The sequence below is a fragment of the Rhipicephalus microplus genome, chromosome 1 (assembly GCF_043290135.1).
Source record: "Rhipicephalus microplus isolate Deutch F79 chromosome 1, USDA_Rmic, whole genome shotgun sequence".
Classification (NCBI taxonomy): Eukaryota; Metazoa; Arthropoda; class Arachnida; order Ixodida; family Ixodidae; genus Rhipicephalus; species Rhipicephalus microplus.
In genome coordinates this window covers 34,615,517-34,622,320 of record NC_134700.1, presented here as the reverse complement: position 1 = coordinate 34,622,320, position 6,804 = coordinate 34,615,517, and the positions used below count along the sequence as shown (strand labels likewise).

The 6,804-nt window shown below is 41.4% G+C and overlaps 1 non-coding gene across 1 annotated transcript; it reads right to left on the bottom strand.

Moving 5' to 3' along the window:
• Positions 1 to 5,349: 5,349 nt before the first annotated feature.
• TRNAL-CAA (transfer RNA leucine (anticodon CAA)) lies at positions 5,350 to 5,422 on the bottom strand. Its single transcript has one exon. It is a non-coding gene; the product is annotated as a tRNA-Leu (tRNA).
• Between the last annotated feature and the right edge of the window lie 1,382 nt (positions 5,423 to 6,804).

Below are 6,804 nucleotides of genomic sequence, written 5' to 3'. Positions count from 1 at the left end.
AAATCCACATTTGGAGGGGGAGGGGTTCGTGTGACAATAAAAAAAAATAATCTGGTGCAGCTGGTCACTACCATGAATATGAGAAGCACGCATGGTGTGGCACGGTCACAACCTTATATTTCCCTTCAGGCTCTGTTTTTAGCATATATGTATTACACGCTTGTTCAGAAGAATTTTTTGTTTAACTGTTACCTTGTCATTGCTTGTCATCTGAACGGTCACAGTTTGTCAGAAGTGCATCTGTTCAATAAACAGTCAACACCCCTTACCAGATGCGCACCCCTTTTTTGAACAGTTATTACAAGCTGCACCAGCTGAAAGCTGCTCAGCAGTAGTGACATTACAAAAAGTAGAGGGTCGCCTTCAAGCTTTCTTATATGCAATTATTGAAAACTAGCTGATACAGAAACCAAGGAATGTATAGAGTGTGTTAATTGTGCTCTTTTATTGGTACTGTAGTAGTAATTGTGACATAAAAGTGAAAAAAAGACAGCTTTGTACCTGCAGTAACCAAACCTACCACCCTCAGATTACATTCCCAATCATTTACCTCATTTAAAATACACTGCCAGGTATTGGATTTTCATGTACAGTACAGGGACTTTCTTTTATTGTGATAGAATAATAGAGCTCAGATGACAGAAATTTCGGTGTCAGCTCTGTTTCTTATAGTGAACTGTAAAATAGAAAAGTTTTTCTGAGAGCAATGTCGCTACTGGAAGTAATTGGGGATGCGCTTGCGTGTAAAACCATGTTTGAGCAGCCGATGTGGTGGTGGGGTCTAGTTGTTTCGAGTCACTTGCGTTCATATTCGTAGAAAAAAAAACAGATGCACACATAAGGAACACATACGTAGGACCAGTGCTTGTACTGTGTGTGAGTTTATTGATTGTGTCTGCACTTTTTTTTCGCTACAAATATGAAGAATAAGATAGAAATATTTCAGCAAATTTTCGGTACAAGTTTCTTCAAAGTTACACTAGTCCCAGGATTTCTTATAAGCTAATACGTTATTGCTGGTTGTCTTCAATATTGTAATTAGATCTTGCATGCAATGGGAAAGTTGCAAGTGTGTCTATTATGATTACAAGTTAAAAAGCGACTTTTCAAGATGTTACTCATGTGTAAATATCAGCCTTTTTAGATAACTTATTAGAGTGGGGCAAATTTCTCTACATGTTTCACACTAACTTTATAAACAGTGTATATGCTTACCTTTACCAATGTGCCAAACATCATACCAATGTGGTATGTTTGCCTTTTGCTTGCGGTAGTATAGCTTGACACTAGGATGTCGATCTGGGAAAAATGATGCCTAATAAGCCCCTTGGACCTGCTGTTGTGGGCACACACAGTGCTTTCTACAAGAGTGATAAAACTCCGGTACCCCCCCCCCCCTTGCATTCAACATTCCTTCTTAAAACAGTTTTGAACGATTTCACATAACGATATACTTTTATTAACTTCATGTTTCATAGATTCACTTGCAAATTTCGCGCTATGGTACTTATTGTCAACAAGCGTATGTGGATGCCTAGATTCTCAACAGCAGTCAGGCACTTAACAAGCCCTTGCTTTTCCACAGAGACATTGTAGGGGACTTCGGGTGACAGTGAACAAAATTGTAGCAAGAGGTCTCTTGTTAGCACTTGAAAAGTATACTTGTAGCACTGCAAGTTTAACTCTCCAACTTGCATCAGCTCAGTGTGTAAAATACAGTCATTCTGCATGGCAAACACATGTACGTGAGATACCTGGCGCTGCAGCCAGGAGAGTCACATCGCCCATCACCAAGTGCACCACCGTGGCTGCTTGTTTTTTAAGGCAGAGCTGGAAAGACAGGTGGCAAATTACATAGGTTCTTTTAGTATTCCAGAGTATAGTCATGGGGCGAAAACTTCCTGTACTTCCCATGTATTCGCTATCAGCAGCAGAAGCACTGCTTTTACCCCTGGCGGTAGCCGGGCATCCTACTAGAAATAAATCGCGAACAGAAAATTTCTTTCATGACGTCACTGGTTAGGTCGCCAAATAGAGGGAAAGGACAAACTTTGAAAGGAGGAGGCTTGCCGCTGAAGCCCTCCTCTTCCACTTCGCATGCAAGCGGAATGCGCTCGTGCCTTCTTGCAGGTTCGCTGGCCGCTTGGGCAATGCAGCCATAAAACTTAGGTAATCTTTTTAAAAGTTTGTTCATGTTTTCGAAGAGGCAAAAGTTAAGCTGACTGATTTAACAGCAAGACGAAACTCAATCGACATGAATTAAATGCTTTTTTGATTGCATGTTTTGCATAGAAAAATAGGTACATACACGTAGTGTGAAAGTGTCAATCTATAGATGCAGCTTCAATTTACAACTGACATATAGACATAATGAGCAAAATTTGAACCCAATATCTCAACCAATGTTAAAATCATCAACGATTGCAGATAGGACACATATTTGACTCAATCACGTTTGTTATGACGACGGGCGCACAAATTGAGTACCAAACGAGACTGAAGTTCAGAGGCACGAATGGGCTTGAAGCAATCAGAAGTTATTCGGGAAAAAATGTCGTTAGAAACAGTGTTTCAGCAAGTTCACTTGTCCTCGTGAGAGCAACAGCGTTGCCTTGATGAAGAAAGTTCACTTGTCAAAACGCTGCCTTCATCGACATTCTCTGTAATAATATTTAGAAACATTTAGTTCTTGACATGTATTCGAGTGACATCATAAAAAGTAAGGACTCACAAAATTCTAAACCACGGCTACAAGAATTTCATAAGCAGGAAGTGGCCTATAATTATTCGTCATCATTTGAACTAGTTACCAAAAGTAAAACTAGCTAAAACAATGTAGCCGAGCCCGCTCGCATTCAAGCCATTCAATATACCCATTTTTTCTACAGGAGCTTAGCTGCTGTCTTCACCAATTAGTCAAGCGACACTGCACTTCTCTCAGTCCAGTCTGGCTTGCAGAGAACTGGCTTTGCTCATATGTACTCATGCAAAATCAATACTTGCTCCAATAATTGGTCCAAGTTCTTGTGTTCATCCGTTGCTTTTAGGAAACGCTGCAAAACCTTCGCGGAACTAGAAATCACTTGGTTATCACACCACAAAGCCGCGAAAAACATGTTGCCCGAATAAGCCTTCGATGAATGGATGGTTTACTTGTTCGGCATAGCTCACTGTGGTTCATTCTCCGCCCCCCACAAGTTGCTGTCTTTATCTTTCTCGTAGTGTACACGGTAACCGACCGAGTTAACTTAGCGAGATCCAGCTTCTAATATCGCTGATCGAGAGGCAAGAAGGAGCGACGGCAAGCGCTACGAACGCAAATCAATCACTTTTTGCGCTTCACCTGATTTAAAATTCACGAAATAAGGAATAAGAAAAAACGTATAAACAAAAGAGAAGCTCTTTACGGGACATAGACGTTTTGTTTGTAAAAACAATGAATGCGAGCATTCACATCAACCTCACTCCGTTCAACCGGATCTTAGGATGCCCAGCAACTTCTACGAGCGTGCATGTTCTTTGAAACAGAAGATAGCGCAGAGTTTCCAGGGCCTGGTATAATAGCAATGATGTTTCATGCCGACATGCCCACAAGTATTCCACCCCTGCTACATTTTTATCACTGTACAAGTTCATCATCTCAAACTCAGTTCTATCATGAGTATTCATATTACACAGTAAGATAAATGAGGCAGTATTCTAAAACTATTTGTAATACTATGATTTTTTCAGATCACTGGTTTCTACATTTTGATATTAGCATGCAAAATTATTAGGCTTCTCTTTCGCATTGTAACCAAAAAATCAGATGGGCTAGTTTTGTACAAGTTTCATACAAAATGAATACTTGTTCTGAATTTAGATAACATCAACAAAGACATACAGATGGAAGGAAATGCTTTGCAATGTGTAAATCTATGGCAAAATTATGCTAAAAAGCAAGATTCACTTTAATGCAAGAGAAGTATAAGCATTTGTGTTCACGCTGTGTAATATGTGTACAAGTCTTGCTATAGTTATATTTAGATGTTGATCAATAAGTGCACCTGTTTTACTGCAGGGACCAAGTAGGCCTTCTGGTAGTTGTAGAAGGCACACTCCGTGATGACTTGAGCACCAAGGCATTGGATGGTTGCAGCCACCACGCAGCTCTAATAGAGCATGCCAGCGGCCAGGAGAAACCTGCGGGCTCCAGCCCCACTACCTCGAAGAAGTGGCTGGCTTCTCCAACGGAGCTTCTGCAGTTGCTCGCACACCCCCTCTACAACAACCAGAGTTCCCATGACGCTGAAGTTCAGGTTGCCAACTACTTGACCACATATGGAGCCGTTCATGAAGAGAGCTCTCAAACACAATGAACTTTTATTCTCTGTGGAGAGTCTCTTCCATTGTTAGAATACCAGTGCTGTTGTCTTGATGAATACTGCAGATGAATGTCCCCACAAGACATGTTAGTGCTTGTGTGTTACTCAGTATTGCACAATAGAGAAGTCACGTGGCTTGGTTGAAAGAAAGAAATAAAGATTTTAAAGCTTCATTTTTCTTTGCTAGAGATAATATTATTGAGAACTAACCTACCATAATGCCACAAAAAGTGAAGGGGACACAAGTATAGTAAATGCTGTGTAAATGAGAAGAAATTAAAGTAGACGAAAAAATTGCCTGCCAGGATCTGGGACTGATCCTGCGACCGTCACATAACGCGTCCGATGCTCTACCAAATAAGCTAACACGGTGGCCATCCCCTCGTCCTCGTTATCCAGTATATATGCGCATTTGCAAGTGCCAGCGTGAGTCAGTGCTACTAGCAACCATGAAGGCGAGTGTAAAACACTTTTTCTACCTGTTGGTGTCGCGTAGCACGTGGTGGCGATGCTTGACGCACTCACGTTTAAGTGCACATATGTCCAAGTGCCAGCGTGAGTCAGTGCTACTAGGAACCATGAAGGCGAGTGTAAAACACTTTTTCTACCTGTTGGTGTCGCGTAGCACGTGGTGGCGATGATTGACGCAGTCGCGTTTAAGTGCACATATGTCCCCCATAAAGTGGACGAGGGAATGGCCACCGCGATATCTCAGTTAGTAGAGCATCGGATGTGTAATTCGAAGTTCACAAGTTCAGTGTCAGCTCACGAAAAGTGATCTTTTCGTTCACCTTCATTTTTTTTACATTTACATTACATTCAAAACTAATAACGTCCACTATACTTTCTTTGGCACTTTGTTCGTTAGTTCTCATTAATAAGGCTTGGTAAGGTTTGTGGTAACTGACAGACAATGATGCCAAAAAATATAGTTGTTATTATAAAGTAATTTTGTTGTAACTCTGAAGAAAAGTGGACGAAAAGTTGGCGTGGGCAGGGACTGAACCTGCGACCTTCGAATATTGCATCCGACACTCTACCAACTGAGCTACCATGCCGGCCATCCCCCCGCCCAATTTATGGGATATGTATGTGCATTTAAATGTGGTAGTGTCCGTCAGCGCTGCCTGGTGCCATTGCAGCGATTGTGGGACACTTGATTTTGCCTATAGGCATCGTACAACAGGTAATGTTCTTACGGCTGGCAGCTGACTAATATTCCCTGGCATACTACCCTATGACAGTAGGTCTGCCAGAACGAGACCTTCACTATGAATAAAAAATTAGGGTTTATTTGGGGTCTTATTTTCTTTGTTAGACAGCATAATGAGAACTTACTCACAATTATGCCAAGGAAAGTGTAAGGGTTGTTATTAAAGTAATTGTAACGTAGCTGTGAAGGTGGCTTTAGCCGCAATCATTATGTTGCCTGTAGCATGAGTTGTGTTGCTTAGCACGTGGGAGCATTGCACAATGCGACATAAAGTATATAAAAAGCCAGTTCCACCAAAGCAAGGCTTCCTTTGACCCCTATTTCCTGAATACGAGATAGCCTCCTATTTTTTTAGTACTGACATGAATAAAGTAAGACTTTTAAGTGTCCTTGAACCACTTGGTCTGCCCTTCTTGCATTTCACTTTGCAACAAATCCAGTGATCAGTGCTAATGCCAGGCAACCTTCGAGCGGAGTTGCCGAGATCAATCAGTAGAGTGAGCACTGGGATATCAAGTAGGTGTCAGCACCCACTCACCTGAAGTCATTACTTCACCTCAAAAGATACTACTACAATTTTTTATTGCTTATGGTCTCGAATAACTTAGTTTCTCTGAATACTTTTTAGTGTTTACTGATTATAAGTGCACCGGAGAAAAACTAAGTGGTTGATATAGGTAGTGTCGTTGTAGTGAGAGATTCAAGTATAATGTTGACAAATAGCTACAGCTCAATGGTGCACTAGTGACAGTTGCATTCGCGATAGGGTCAGGAGGAAAAGCACTGCTAAAAAGCTTGTCGCTTTTAGCAGTCATAATGCAAGGTGAATACCTGAATTTACGATGACTATTATTACATTGTGCTGTAGCAGAAAAGCTAACACAGTTTCAGTAAACCATTGCAGGGACCCTTTAGGTGCATCCCTTCACAACCAAGAAAACATAATTGGCGAACTTCATTTTATTAATAGCCGGAAACGCGGCACAAGTACACTATCACAAAACAGTCACTCCATGAGCGAAGTGTAGCATTGTTTGGAAGTCCTATATAATGTAACTGACGATGGAATCGTCCAAGCATTTGACGTGCACACAGAAGCGGTCACTTGATTACACTCCAACGGATTCCTGGACACTGCGGCCTGGTTGACAACGAAACAGCCGATAGTGAAGCAAGAGCGGCAATATACAACGCTCCTATGTATGTCAAAGTACCGTATTCGCGAAG